Below are 16902 nucleotides of genomic sequence, written 5' to 3'. Positions count from 1 at the left end.
CAATCCCCACTCCACCCGTAAAATATTTTTCAACTTACATATTTTATGATAAAAGTTTTTGTTTATGTAAGATGGGCATGGTTCTAAAACACGGGTCAAGTTGGGGCGGGTTGGGCTATGACCCATTGTTTAGCCCATTTTGACCCAGCCCATCTTGACCCAGTCCATCTTAACTCAAGTACACTTTGGTCTGGGTTGGGCAATGACCCATTTATTGACCTAACCCATCTTGACCCGCCCAAATTCAGCCCAACCCGCCCATTTGCCACCCCTAAGGACAACAACATATTAGGAATTGAAGTCACACTGAAGGACAAAGCCATAAGCAGCCAATAACCATTATATGTTGGAGTTTTAAAACTGTGATCATTATCAAATATATGATATCAGTACATGTAGATTCTTATAATTCTTTAACAATTTCAAAGGTTTAAGGTTGATATTAAATCATTTCATGTAGCACAAAGAATATACTTATAATCACATACATAATCTATAAAAGGGCTACTAATCACATGATCAACTATACACCCTTGTAGTCATTTTTGTCATGCTACTAACAATTTCATCATTCAAGAATGCCACTCTAAGTGGCTTAAGGAATTAGCAGGTAACACTGATAAATACATGCACTCATTACTAACTTTATCAGAGGTTCAGTGCTCATAAAAGGTCTAGTCAAACATCTCAAGGTAAGTCTAAATTATTAAAGTAGGTTGTAGAACATCATGACAACTTTCAGAACAGTCTTTTCCACAAAAGGAAAATAAGAAGAGGGTTGGGATTTTACTATATTAGGAGTCTATGCTAATACCTTAGAGTTCTCAAACAAGTCATACCAATCGGTTAGGACAACAGGACCATTTAGCATGAATAAGAGGTTCAACTTTCAATCTCATTATATGATTTCTATAAGTATATATCTAATAACATATATTTAACAACATTCAATTAAAACTTCTAAGCCATCAGAATCAACAACACTCAGATTATATCGGTGAAGAACTTCTAAGATATCAAATGATCATGAGACAACAAGAAACCACTTATGTACAGCTAGCCCTAAAAACGAGACACGCGTGTGATTATGATTCAGGAGGATTACCAGTTGGACTCCAAAGTTGATCATGCCAGCATGATTTTATCATATACCCCCTTTTATTTCATATTAGCATAGTTGACATATATAGACTTAACTACACAGAATGATTAATAAAACAATCAAGTCAACATGATAATATAGGCAGAACCGTCAATGAGAGTCGTTTAATTTACTAAACATAAGCAGCATGATACTATAAGTATGAAGATCATTTGAGCAGGGCAACCTAATGATGTAGGCATGGAGACTTCAACTAGTTAAATAGGAAATCGTGAAATATTTAGGAACATCATTCAATTAGCTTAATCAACATGATAAATGTGAGAATAAGTATAGAAATTAGTAAGTATCACTCAATTAACAGTGCAGTAGTACAGACCACATATAGTTACCAACACAAAGGTTAATATAAGGAGTTAAAAAAGACGAGGATCATAGTAACATAATTTTAGTTAATTAAGAAATACGCCTAATGATAATTTCAAAAATGGAACTCAATAATCATTATATGATATTGATGTAAACAACCGCATAGGATTAAACACAACAATGAACAAGAAGTATCAATGAAGAGCAAGACAAACAGTAGAACACAATAAGAGTCACATGTTTACTGATGAGCATCACGAAGAAGAATATGCAAGCAATTAACATCAAACAATAGAACGACATGATAATACATGAACAACTGAGTAATTAAATAGGTGCCAGTTCTTTATTGACCTTCTTCGAAGCAGCAAACCAGGTAGTCTCCCTTGACAGCAGGAGCCAAAGTTTGCAATCAATTCTCAGTAATTGAACTGAAAAATAAAGAAAAGGAAATCAGAGGGATTCTTTTAGTATTTAAGCAGATAACATTTACTAGGTTCTCTAGAGTAGTTCATGTATATTCTATGTGTGTTTGTGTGTTTGGTGAGAGCATTAATATTACACCTCATATTTTCGTACGTAAAAGTGCGTTGTAGGCAAACTAATGTAAGAGCAAAATGAGATCATATTTGAAAGTATATAAAGTAAGTTAATCATGTTAACTCGGAGGTTACAAATATTGAAGATCATGAGCAACAAGTACAAAGACGGTTGGATGGTTCAGAAGCTAAATCAATTGAGGAAAATAATATTTCGTCGAAAGTCGACAAGTAGGAAATGTTATAACCCGTACCTTTGGGTGATACTAGGGTTATTAACATGATAAGAGGTTTATGTTATAATTTATTTTAGTCCTATGATAGTGATGTGTTAAGTTTTGAGGTCAAGCGAGTTGTGGAATAAAAGTCAATGAAAGTCATCACAAGTTACGTTCATAAGTTTTACTAAAATTTGGGTCAAATATAACTTCGATTTTCTCCCAATATACTTAAAGTTACGGGGTGATCCACCCATAAAATTGAAGATCTATGAGTCTATTTTCTAACACATTAAACTGTTTGTTAATACTACATCATAGTAGAGAGATATATTTATTTCTGCGAGTCTGCGCAGACTGCTGGGTGACAAGTAGGTGTGTCACCTACTTGCTTAAATGAGAGGACTAAATATGTCCAAAAAGGGGCTATTTCGGGTCAGCCAAAGAGCCCTTTTAGGTCTTATATCCTGCTAATATAATATTCATTATATAGCAAAATAACCAGAGATAAGCCCCTGCAAAAATCCTTCCAAAACTTGAGCACAAACCTTAATTGATTTTCTCTTCTTTTCAAGTTCTAGTTGGAGGAAAACCTAGGGTTTGAAGAACTAAGATAGGAGTTGAGATATTAAAAAAATAAGGTAAGTTTAATGCTCTCTTTCATTTATTTTTTCTGCTGGAATTGTATGGAAAGTCGTTCTATAATTGTAAGAACTCACGAGACGGTGATCGGAAGCCGTGAGTTTGAGTTATTCAACTTGTAGTGGACTATTTTGTGGGCTGTTTCGTCTTGCTGTTGGATTGTTTGTTTTGTTACTTTTTAAGGGAGTTTTGGAGGAGAAAGGGTGTGGATAAACACCACATAGATACAAGGTGGTATGTTGGTCATTCGTCGTAACATTTTTGGGTTGTTTGACACTACTACGATGGTTGTTTTGTGTATGAAGAGATTGGGGTGTATTGGGCTGTTTTGTCGTCTTTTGTGGTGTATATAAGGTTGGAAAATAAAGTATATATATTTTTATTGTTGTGTTCTTGTGTTGTTCGTGTTATCTTGAATTGGGAGGAAGTAAAAAATATAGGGTAGATGCTACCCGTTTTAATATAAAATAAGCTTATCGTTCGTTATGTGATAGTTGTACCTTTTGTAACTTATTGATAGTATTATTATCGTTGTTGTAGATTAAGGTGCAAAGGGACTAGTTCAACATGGTTATTAGAAAGATTGTGATAAGGTATGTTAAGGCTAAAGCTTTCCTTCATTTTGGCATGATCTCGTAACTACATGTATTTGATAATAAAACATAAAGAGAAGTTCATACTCTTGAATTTATACATTATCTCGGTCTCATAAGTTACAGTATTCTCCCTTATCGGGACTTTATATTCAGTTAAGTATTGTTTTCTTCCAGTCACTAGAGTAGAGAGTTTATATATTTACAATATTATAGTATTTTTACCACCATCGGGCTATAATCGGTGGGTAGGCCCCTATTGGGAAACCTACGATCAGATGGTAAGTTATATACCGAGCCTACTATGGCTGAGTGCCTATGAGCGAGCCCAGAATGGTCGATATACCAAACCTAGTATGGCCGAGCACCTATGAGCGAGCCTACTATGGTCGAGCAGTTACACGTACCAAGCCTTATTTACTTACTATATTGAGAGAGTTGAGTCAATATCGGCAGGTAAGTATATCTCCATATCATCTTTGACTCCCAGTTACTTTTAGTTATTATATTATCAATTGAGTTTCATCTTTCAGTTATTATTGCCTTACATACTCGGTACATTATTTTGTACTGACGTCCCTTTCCTGGGGATGCTGCATTTCATGCATGCAGGTTCGGATAGACAGACTGGTAGACCTCCTCCGTAGGTGTTGCCCCTGTTCAGCTTGATCGGTAAGCGCCACGCCCTTCGGAGTTGCCTAGTCTAGGGTTTTGAGTACATATTGTGTATATATGTATATATATTTTGGGTAGGTTGGGCCCCTGTTCCAACCACAGTACATCCATCAGTTAGAGGTTTGTAGACATATCCTGTCAGTCATTGGAGTATGTTGGGCTTGTAGGCCTTGTATGTATATTTTTGTTGGTTTATCAGTTGTAGTAGTTATGACGGCCTTGACGACCTAACTTTAAATTGATATTCAGTCAGAGCTAGTTTCCGTTCAGTTTTATAATTTGTTTTACAAATTATCTTGCAATGTGGCCCTCTAGCCAAAGTATGACATTCTATGTTTAGAGCCACTCAGTCTCAAGTTGGTACACTCAGTTAAGTGAGGCACATGTACCGGTCACACCCCCCATGTTCGTGGCGTGACAATCAAAGTCCATATTTATAGTTTCCATTGGAGCCTTAGGGTTCCGTTTGAATTTGAAAGAGATAGTGGAAGATGTTGAATTTGAAAGAGATAGTGAAAGATGACGATTATGATAGCAAGAGGGAAAACAGAGGGGAAAACCATTAAGAAGTTTTACCTTGATCAAAATGATGAAGAAATCAGTCGTTGAAGCTAGAGGGCCATCGGTTAAAGCCATTGTCCAGAGGTCGCTATGTTTGACCTCTGGACCATCGACTATCATGAAATAGTCGAGATTCTCATGAATCTACAGTTGCATGTGTTGATTTGAACGAGCAAAAGACAAAACGATGAGATTCTCACCCTTTTACGTTTAGGCCTAGGGCTTGGGAGTTTGGAATTTGAATTCGGCAACCGGCGGGATTCGCAGTCAAAAGAGAGAGAGAGAATGAAGTTTCAGTCGATTTTGAGTGGCCTTGCAACATTGCGTGCTAGGTTTTCGGAGATTGATGGGTATGAGAAGATGAGAGGAAAGAGAGAGGAAAAGGAAAGAAAGGCGGTCAGTCTTGGACGAAATGATTAGGGTTTGGTGTTAGTTTCCTAGTTAAAACGAAGGATTGAATGAAAGCCGTTGGATCAATTTGATCGACGACTCTAGAGTTTTGGAGATAAAACGAAAAGAAGAAGGTTTAAGGAGATAAAACTGGAGCCGTTGGATCACTTAGATCCAATAGTGGATATAAAGTGCTCGGGAACTAAAAACTTAAGGAGAAATTGGAATTAATTGTGGACTATGATTTTGATCAGCAGTTCCGATTGGTTGTGTTTGTTGTGTGAGTGTCTGGGAGGGTGTGACATGGCGCATTGTGTTTGGCTGAGGGTAAGTGGCAATAATTTCCAAGTAGGATAATGATGGGTTGACCGAACCGGGTAAAGTGTGTTGGGCTGGTGGTTTTGGGCCATTGGGGTATTAGGCTGGACGGGGAATTTAAACTACGGCCCATATTGAATTGAAATTAACCAATTGCAATTGTAGACAATTTAAAGTTTTAGTACCTTTTTTAATTAAATTAACTAGTCTTATTTAATTCAAATAAATGTAATAAAATATAATTAACACACGTATTATTGATTAATTACTGTAATTAGTATTAGATTATTAAAAATAGTTATAATACTCATTTGTAAAATTATAAAAGCTAATTTTTAATTAATTAAAGTAATAGAAATAATATAATCATAAATCTTTAAGACTAAATTATTATTAATTACAGAATTAATATTATTAACTATTATTATACTTATTATTACCTATTGTATTATTTATATTTTGAAAAAATAGATATTATTAATTTCAAAATACTTTACAACATTTATTGTTGACCAATAAGTGTAAATTTAATTTTAAAAGGGGAGGGTCAAAATTGATCGTCAACAGCTGCCCCACTTTTACCAGATTCGATAAAAGAGTTTGCATGATAAGAAATGGACTTAATAACCAATTTTGCCCCGACTTTAGGCATATACTACAGATAAGATGTATGGAAATGTGAAAGACCATGATCTATTTAGATAACGACCAAACTCTGGCTTTGAGTCACCTATATACCTCGGGCTTAATTTAGTTTTTGAAAGATAATTCAGAGAGAGTCATGCATGCATGAATTGCCTAGTATCATGTTATGACCATACCGCAAGATTTCGAGACCGCTGTGATTTATGAATTGCAACTTGATTATAGGATTTGTAAGATTTTGACAATTTTAGAGTTCTACTGATCAAATTGAGCTGGAGATTGGATCATTGGATTGCTTATGAGTCTGTTGTCCTTCATAGAACTGTCACCTGGTGTCACGATCCAAAAATCCACTAGTCATAATGGCATCTAACCTAACCCGCTAGGTAAGCCAACTAACAGTTTACACAAATCAAATGAGAATAATAAGATATCAATAATGAATAACTGAATTTCTATACATCAACTCGATGATTGATAGTACAAGCCATAATCCACTAAGACTTGGATTTACAAAGATGATATGACAATAAATACAATATTTGTTTGGAATGTTCATAAATAGATTACGAATCTAAAGCTACCAAGGACAAGTGGAAGCTATATCCGAAAGCAGGCACATCTTCAATTCCATCTCCCGCCATACAGAGCAGCATCAACTCCAAGATCTGCATGCAAGGCGCAGAAGTATAGTATGAGTACAACCGACTCCATGTACTCAATAAGTAGCAAACCTAACCTTAGGTAAAAAGCAGGGACGAGATCTGAAGATAGTCGGAGTCCAACATCTATAATCGATAATAACATGATATATGATAATGTCGAAAACGATAAACAACTCAAAAAACTATTATGCTCAGCTCGATCATAGTTATGGGAAAATAGACAGGCTTTTCAAATATGACTGTCAAAGTCCAAATCTTACCACAAAAATCAATTAAACATGAATTTATCAAAAAAACTATATTTTTTCATTTCAGGTGCCTGGCACAAGGCCTTTACCATCACACAGTAACACTTAGTAGTGTACGGGTGCCTGGCATAAATACATGTAACGACCCAATTGGTCGTTTTTAGAATTAGCGTCATGTACAGTGGCTTAACAGCGTGATCAGCTTCATAATGTATTATGACTTGCGTGTGTGTCGAGTTCTGTTTCCGGATTATTCGGGATCAATTTGGAAGAACAATTTTATTTTAGAAGCTTAAGTGAAAGAGTTGACCCGAGTTTGACTTTTGTATAGAAAACTTTGGAATGGTATTTTGATTATTCCAATGGCTTTGTAGATTTGGACTTGGGCGTATGCCCGGATTCACATTTGGATATTCATAGAAGGTTTCGGCACTAATTGGTGAAAGTTGGAAATTTGAAGGTTTGAAATATTCATAAGTTTGACCGAGAGTGGACCTTGATAATATCAGGTTCGGATTTTGGTTCCGGGAATTTGAACAGCTTCTTATGTCATTTGGGACTTGTGTGCAAAATTTGGGTTCATTTTCGGTTTGATTTGATATGTTCCGGCACGAGTTTTGGAAGTTGGAAGATTTAAAAATTCATAAGTTCAATTCGAGGTGCGATTCGTAATTTTGACATTGTTTGATGTGATTTGATGTCTCGAGTAGGTATGTGTGATGATATAGAACTTATTGGTATAATCGGACGGGTCCTGAGTGGCTTGGATGAGTTTCGGATGAGGTTCGAATCGTTTCGGATCATTTTTTGGCTAAGGCTGGTTTGGCAGGGCTTCTGTTGTGACCGAACCTGTGGAGCCATGGGCGCAGGTGCGGAGCCGCAAAAGCAAAAGTGGCATCATAGAAGCGGGAGTTCTTCCGGGAGCAAGGGACTGTAAATGTGGAGTGTTCTTCGCATCTGCGAAGGCGCATATGCGGTGTGTTTGGGCGCAGAAGCGAGGGGCAGCGCAGATGCAGGATTTTGGTCCACACATGCGTTTGAGCAGAAGCGGAGCTCTTTCAACTGGTGCGAAGGGTGGGCCTCCAATGCTTCTCCGCAGAAGTGAAAATTCGGTCGCAAAAGCGAAGCCGCAGGTGCGACCACTGTTCTGCAAGTGCGATTCTGGGCAGGATGTTAAGAGACGAGGGTTGGTAATTTTCATCATTTTGTTTGAGTTGGAAGCCTCAATTTTGGGAGATTCTGGAGGGGTACTTCACGAGTTTGATTTGGGTGAGTGTTCATCATCCGAAATTGATTATATTTTCATGATTCCATGATTGTTTTCATCATTAAATTAGCGAATTGAATGGAAGAAATTGGAAAATTTGTTAAAGCTTTCAAAATATAAAATGAGGATTTGGAGGGCGATTCGATATCGGAATTTGATAGTTTTGGTATGGTTGGACTTGTATCAGAACGGTGTTCGGATTTTATGAATTTTATTGGGTTTTGAGGTACGGGCCGTGGGTTGACTTTTTAGTTTTAATTGAAAACTAAAGCTTTATTATTAAAAATTATTTCCTGTGAGTTTTATTTATGTTATAAAATTATTTTGGCTAGATTTGAGCCATCCGGAGTTTGTTTCACGCGAGGTCATTTTAGAGTATCGGTTTAGCTTCGTCAAGGTAAGTATCTTGCCTAACTTTGTGTGGGGGAACTACACCTTATGATTTGAGTCGTTTGTGCTATTTGTGTAATGTGAAAGCCGTGTACGATAGGTGACAAGTACGTACTCGGGCTTGTATGTGGAAATTCTATTGGCTTAAACACTTAGGCATCTTTTATGTATTTAATTGAAAATTTGTTGGCACATTGTTATATCCCCAGCTTCTCGGAAATAAAAACCAACTATACTCGCAAGTTATAATACATAATATGAGGCTATTCAAGGTCTCAAATTATAGAACGGAATGCTAGAACTCAAAACGACCGATCGGATTGTTACACTTGGTCTAGGTCGCGAGCCTTCCTATTTCTCGTGTTGGCGAGCCTATACAACTTCTTTTTCCCACTTCTGTCCTCTAGTTCTTTTACAAGTGTTCAAATACTGCCATTTTCGCCGTCGTCCTGCTATCCTCGCTTGCTTCTTTGCAATTTTGTACCTCTTCCGGTTCGTCCTTTTTTCCTCCTCGTTCTTTCTCTCCGTTAACTTCATCTAAGAAACCTTCTTGGCTTTCACTTTCCTTTGAACCTCTTTATTCTACAACTAATCCCCTCTACGTCCATTAAATTACCCTTCGAGACCCCTAATATTCAATGCTTATATGTACATTTCAGATAGCAAATCAAACATATTCATGCAGCTACAAACTAAATAATCATTTCATTAATCACAGTCATTACTTATACCATTGGGGTAACTAGTAAACCAACTAAGATACACTCCTTTAACACTAAATAACATCATATGAACAATATAACTAATATAAACACATTTGTTATACACATTACACTTATTCAATGTACATACTCATTACAAATATGTCCCCTCTATAATTCGAATCGGATATGTGTAAAAGGGATCATCCAATCAGAGATCTGAAAAAATATCCTTCATCAAAATACGTAGCCGCAAAACCAACCTACTTCCCTCTAAACACTCGTAAAATGATAAAATTTAATTTAAAATAAAGTAAAATCCTTCAATATATACTCGAATATCCCACTTCCAAAAATGCCCATGCGCATTCTTTTATTATTATATATAAAAGAAGCCTTATGTGTTTTTTATAGCATTTGGTTAATATAATAACTAGGTATTAGATGGAATAAAACTAGAGAAAGTTAAATATTCCCTTGAACCAGTGACTTGAACTTGGATTTTATATTACATGCTTTAGCTTGGCATCCATCTTGAATAGGGATCAATTGTATTGTCTACTATAGGTTCAAGATGACTTCGATTTATCATTCTAGTCTACAAAGTTGAGCTCTGAAACTTCCTACGTTAATATTTTGTATCACTTTTTGCCACAAAATTTTCCACTCCGTATCATAAATCCGTCAAAAATAAGTAACCTAAACAAGTATCAATCGTTATCTACTTTAATTTTTATTATTTTCCGGTCTCAATTATCTACTTTTATTCATTTATGCTACTAATATTTACATTGAATTGATGACTGAAAAAGAAAGAGTTCGCTAATAATTAAAAAACAAAAAGTAGTATCCAGCCAAGTAAACGAAGGTTGAATTATTATCTTTCAGCAGTTCTGTAGTACTGTAAGAGACTTGCCAGTTTGCAAGTTGTGACGGTGGAGAGAAACTAATGTGGAAATACAGAAAATAGCAATGGTATTTTCAAGCGGATAAACGGGACAATTAGGAAAAGGGTTACATCCACATAGCTGCATGATCCTTCCCTTTTCACTTTCTCTTATCCTTTCATCTCCTTTTTCCTTTTTCTTTTTGTAAGAAAAGATGAGTATGAACAGTGGAGGAATTAAGTAGAGTGAAGAATTAAATCTCCTTCTTCGAGAAATTACATTATACGAAGGATCTTATGTGAGTTGTTGAATACCTTGGTAAAACTTTTCGATTCCACCGTTCCCCGTGAACCCATGAAAACAACAAGGATCTAAACCATATGAGACACTTATATATATCTTTGAGGCAATCATTCTTTACCCGTAAAACGGTACAGTTAAATTTGTAACATGGTTTATAGACACGTGAATTGTTATATATGATCCAAATATATAAAATAACTAAGAACATATATAAATTAATTAAATAAATTTGAAGAAAGTACAAGCCTGACTGTGGACTTAGCTTCTTCGATGGCCATAATAAAAACAATATGAAGAACAAAAAGAGAAAAAGTAGTAAAATAGATTAAGAGCATATTTTGGCTTTTGTGTACAGAATGTTGCGTATCCTACAATGAATGTGAATTCTCCTATTTATAGCTCTGTTCAGCACAATATCCCCAAATCAAGTGCTTCTTTAACAGAATAAGACCCCTCTTGATGGCTGAATAACGGCTGGGTATTAATGAGAAGATCATTTGTAACGGCTGCTCATTGAATGTTGTATTTCCCAACCGATATCTTCCTTTCAAATCTTCGTCCTCGGTTTTACTATCCTCGGAGCTTACCCAGCATTGGTCACATATTCGTAACTGGTGCCAGCTATTTATTGCCTCATATCTTACATGTCTTTGCTTCCACGTGTCAATTAGCCGAGCATCCAAGTGTCGCTTATTAATTTTACCCCATACAGATAGTCCTGCTACTTTCTGGTGACAACACTTTGGTGTTACTAGAAAGTAGATAAGACATCTTTCCTTAGCGAAAAAGTTTCTGAACTGTTCCTAACACTGGAAAGGATGCATGTCTCCTCGCATTTAATGAACCGAACACGTGTTATCCCGTGATTCGGCAAATATTTTTGCTAGTTTTCAAGGTAATCATGACTATGAATTCTAACGCCTATAAACATCTCCACTACTCAACACTTTTACCTTTCACTTTTGCAAACCCTTCTTCTTCGAATTTCCTCAAGGCTTTTTTGCGAACTCCTTTGTCTCAGTAAAATTTCTTCACTCGGATTTTCTATCACCATGTCTTGTACTTCCTCTGTCCTAGGAAACTCTAGCCTTCACATCGGTGTGGCCCTTCAAAAAAGAACAAAACTAAGGAAGCCGATGTCGAACCTCCTTCCGTCAACATAATCATACCTTCTCAACTTCACTCTCAGTTGGACCATCAAGTTCAAAAGGAAACTATCAACCCCAAAAATGACAGAAATTGGCTAGTCCGCAGATATCCTTCTTCCATTCGCCCTGTTAGCATTCCTGTTGTAAAGGAAGACTCCGACTAGAAAACATCAAAATCTTAACCCCCAATGAAGTGGAAAGGGTCACTTTATCAAACTCGGGTTCATGTGAAATTATACATAACCTTTTACCTTAACATTGAGGTAAGAAATTGATCCCATTATTTTTTTTCACCACTACCAAATCTGCTTGGCTCACGTAAGCCCATCAATATGGCGTACAATGGCTTGCCTTTGGAAAATGTGTTCCCAGGCCGGAGAAACCCTTACTCTTGCCATTTGATCAACCTCTACTCCCCAATGATCTTTTATGGAGGCATGTTCAAACTCAGAAAATGTGGTCACCATGTCATCATTACCAGTGTTGATGATGATAATGACCGTGGTTGGATGGAACGATACGTTATCGTTGCTACCAGGGAGATCCTTCCGATAACAGCCCCTCCTATCCCTGAATCTTGGAATTTTGCTCAAAAGTTTTCAGATATCTTTTTTTTATTAAAGAGAATTCCCTCATTTGATAACTCTTATTTCCCTTATTTCAACTATTTGACGGGAACCGCCATCGGAAGAACCTAACCCAATGGGTTCAAATTTTTTTAGGACATGTTAGAAAGAAATAACACCCAAATTTTAATTGAAAAGCCAAGAATCATGGTAATTAAAAGATCTTCTTTCTTTCTTATGATTTCTAAGGGGTCTTCTATTTGCCCCGTTACTGAGGTTTCTCATGACCCAATGATGGCCCATCAGCAAATACAAAAATCCTTGATTGGAAGACAGCTCGTGAAGCCGCTCTTGCTTAAGGTGAAGGCCCATCTTCCCTGAGTCCCCATCCTAAAGACGAAAAATCAAAATAAAAACGTAACTTCATGGCTGAGACTCAAGAAAAGCATTCTAAGAAAGAAACTCTAACTGGACTGAGCATAGTGGTCCTTGATGAAGAAGAAATCGATGAAGATGCAGGGGTTTCCCTCCAAATAAGAAAACGATCTCCTCCAGCCCAACCGGATCCTCAGCCAGGAGATATTCGAGCACTTTTGATGGAAATGGAGACAGTTGAAAATGCTGAGTCTCATTTTCGGGCTCCCGTTGTTGCTTTTGGTCAGAGGAATTCTACCTCTGAAGTTCCTCCTTCTTCAACTTCAACACCAGCCATAACACCATCAACCCCAATCTTCCCACCGGCGCCAACCAAACAAATGGAAGATATTCATTCCCCACGGTCACCTGATCATGGAATATAGAGAACACTTACCCGACACCTATCAGAAACCCCAATAGTAAACATAGTATCATCCTTACAGTTTTGAATGAGTGAAACCTAATTTCCGAGCCGGTGGGGGTCGCCAATTACTTAAAGCCCTTGGCTTCGAACAAAGATTGGAGAAAAATGGATGCTCTTTATGTTGAGTGTCTGATCAATAACAACATGCACCTCTCTACTCAGGTATCAAGTTAAAATTTTTCTTTTTCTTTCTTCTTATTAGACATTGTCTTTATAATTTTAAATCATTTAGGATAACCTCCTTGCCTACGAGGGCCTAGAAAAGAATATTTTGGACAAGGAAGAACTTACTGCTGAATGAGATCAGCTTGCTGCCGAAAGAGATCAACTTGTCGAGCGCCTCCCAGTTTTAGAAGAAAATGTTGCTCAAATGGGCGAACTCGAAGCCCGACTAGAGCAATTTGAATAAGAGAAGATGGTCCATAGGCGAGACACCACTCAATTACATGAAGAGCATAAAGAGTGGGCTGAGCTGCAGGATGTTGTAATTGTCGCAGCCGAGTGTAAGTCTACTTCCTTTGAAAAAATCAATAACCTAGAAGCAATCTTGCTTTCCAAAACTGAGGAGGCTACTGTTGCCGAGGAGAAGAGAGTCATATTGAGGAAAGGTTCAAAAAGGTCATGGAGCAGAACCGCAAACACGTAAGAACAAATACTGACCTTAACCGAACCTAAGGCATCGTGAAGGTTGAAAACGAACAACTGCAACCCGAATTTGAGAAGCTTCGAGATAAATTCCAAGATCAAGAAGATTCTTCCGTCCTCGAGAAAACTTATGAATCTTTTTAGATGAGGAGGAAAAATTTGGAGGAAGCAAAAGAAGGCATAGCGAATATAGATGGTTGCATCGCTGAAGCTCTCGAATTGGAGACGACTGCCTTCACTCGGCCCACTGCTTCAACCTCTTCAAGAAAAAGTTCAGAGTACTCGAAAATCGATGAGGAGGCTGAAAAAGAAGATAAAGATAAAGGTACTGAACCGGATACAGAACAACCTTAATCTACAAACGATGCATTAGAGACCTCTCTTCCTTCGGATTCTGCCGGCAAAACCAATTGATGTAATAATATACATCTTTTTTTTGTAATTATTGCCAAAATTTCTATTGACTTTGGCATTTTGAGCATAATACATTTTTGGTCAATTTTTGTGCAAAACATTCTTTTTTTATTATTAATATTTGATAAAGTTCGGGAATTTCTAACATCCGATAACTTTTAATACCTTCATTCATACTTTTGGTGTCTACCCGTTGACTATGAGGATTTCATAAGAGAGGGCCTTTATATTTACGATGCTCTTGAATAGAATGTCTCATTCTGGTACAAGAATTTAAATTTAAACTAACTTTCAAATGAAAAGAACTTAACATATCATTTGGACAAGAAATAAGTTAAAAATAAAAGGACTTTGATTTATTCCTTCCATTTTTAAAAGTACATTTACATATAATATTCATTTGCTTATGTAGATAAAGATACTAATACGTGTGGCTAACTTGTATAACTTATTTCTACGGGGTTGACCAAGCAGTCCCCGATAAGGTAAAGGTTCCGGTTCTAACAGTCCCTCATCTTCATGACACTTTTAGTGCTCTAATACACAATGGTTCCCTCCAAGTGTTAGGATGCTAAGTATGAGAATTCGAACACTGGAGTTTTTGCTATCGCCGAGGACCCTTCTTCATAGTATGCTTTACACTGATGTCTCATTAAAAACCTTGCAAGGAAACCCAATTGGGACAAAAATTGAACGAAGGGAAAAAGAGTGCAGCAAATACTTTCAGTATCAGCAAGGATCTTTAGCAATAATACATTTTAAGGTGAGTCACGTTCAATTTGCTTGGCAATTTAACTCCATCTTAATTTTCTAACTATTACCGGTTATAGATGAAATCCGGTACGGTCCTTCCTACGTTAGACCTAGCTTCCCGGCATTAACCTCTCGGGTACTTTGATTCACTTTCCTTAAACCCAAATCTCCGACTTTGAAATATCGAATATTTGCTCTGCAGTTGTAATATCTTTCCAACCTCTGCTTTTATGCGACCATCCTCACATATGCTAGATTTCGATGCTCTTCAAGCAAATCCAACTTAATCAGCATTGCTTCATTATTTACTCCTCGTTTTCCCGGGAATACCTTATGGTCGGTTCTCAATCTCCACGGGGATCAAAGCTTCCCCTACCGTACACAAGTGAAAATTGTGTTTCTCTCGTGCTTGACTTCACCATTGTCCGATATGCCCATAATACTCCTTGTAGATCTTTTGGTCAATTGCCTTTCGCATCCTCTAATTTATTTTTGAGGTTTTGAATTATAACTTTGTTGGTCGACTCCGCTTTTCTGTTAGCACTTGGATGATAGGGAGAAGATGTAATCCTTTTCATCTTTAATCCTTCCAATTTTTTTTTGACTTTGGAACCTATAAATTATGGCCTATTGTCACAAGCAATTCGTTTTGGTATCCGAAATCGACAAATGATTTGATCCCATATGAGATCAGTCACTTTTTGCTCTCCAATATTTTTGTAGGCACATGTTTCAACCCATTTAGCAAAATAATCAGTTAAAACCAAAGAATCTTTACATGCTCGGGCCCTTGAGGTAAGGGACCAACTATTTTCATTCCCAATTCATGAATGGCCACGGTATTGCCGGCAATAGCATCCTCTCCTTTTGAAATCGGGTCACGAATTCTCTCAATAGTTCTGACTCCCTTGAGCAGAATATGTCCGACTTTATAGCTTGGACTTTTTTGGCCCCAGCATGAGCTTTAATGAAAGAGTCCGCAAGAATTTCAAAAGAGTAAATCGAATGATCGGGTAAAAGAAAATACCGTGTTAAAGCACCCTTTGTGAGGATTTTGCCAAATTTCTTCAACAAGATAAATTCAATCTCGTCCAAGTCATTTCCCTTTACAGCCATAGTGCAAGTTGTGATATGCTCTTGTGGATCCGAAGTCCCATCATACTTCGGGATATCGGACATCTTAAATCAATTCAGAATCAATTTCGGGGCCACACTTGGTTTGAACGGCAACTGTGTATACGTTTTTGAATCTGGTTCCTTCAATACTAGTGGTGCTCCCGGGATCATATCCATCTGAGCGCGGAATTCTTTAGCATTTTGATCCATTCGTTCATTCATTTCCTCATGCGTCTCATTAAACATGTTTTGAAAAGATCATTAGCATTGTTATCGTTCCCGGATCCACTACCTGCATGACGTACCTCATTTTCACTAAAACCAAACTCCTCCCTTGAAGCGATGTTACTAGTTCTTTGCACTGTTTAATTTGCAGGCATGCTGGGAGGAACTCGTACTCCTCTGTTGGAGTTATTGGAAGCAACCAAAAGCGTCTGCTTCAATTCCGTCATCACCCGGTCTTGTCTTGAGAGATGATTCATAATTTCCCTTTGTAGCGCTTTCAAAACTTTGATCTTTTTAACAACACGTTCATCGTTCGTATCATAAGGAGTTGGACTTCTCACATGTCAAGTATTTCCTTTTTCGCGAGCCAGAGTTATTTCATCTCTTTCAATATGACTTTCACTAGTTGAATCATCACGCTGGAACACATCCTCACGCTCGTTATTTGTTCCTACATTGTAAGAGTTGTTCACATCGTTAGCTTCCATATATGATTTTTCTTATTCTAAAGGAAAGTGTCAAACTGCGTTAGTAATAAATGGATAAATCAATGTAATAACACAATTTTTTATGCCCCACGATGGGCACCTAACTATTTACCCGTAAAATAGTACAGTTAAATTTGTAACGTGCTTTATAGACACGTGAATTATTTTGGTCCACGAATATAAAATAGCTAAG

This window comes from Nicotiana attenuata, unplaced genomic scaffold (assembly GCF_001879085.1).
Source record: "Nicotiana attenuata strain UT unplaced genomic scaffold, NIATTr2, whole genome shotgun sequence".
Taxonomy (NCBI): Eukaryota; Viridiplantae; Streptophyta; class Magnoliopsida; order Solanales; family Solanaceae; genus Nicotiana; species Nicotiana attenuata.
This window is presented reverse-complemented; position numbering follows the sequence as displayed.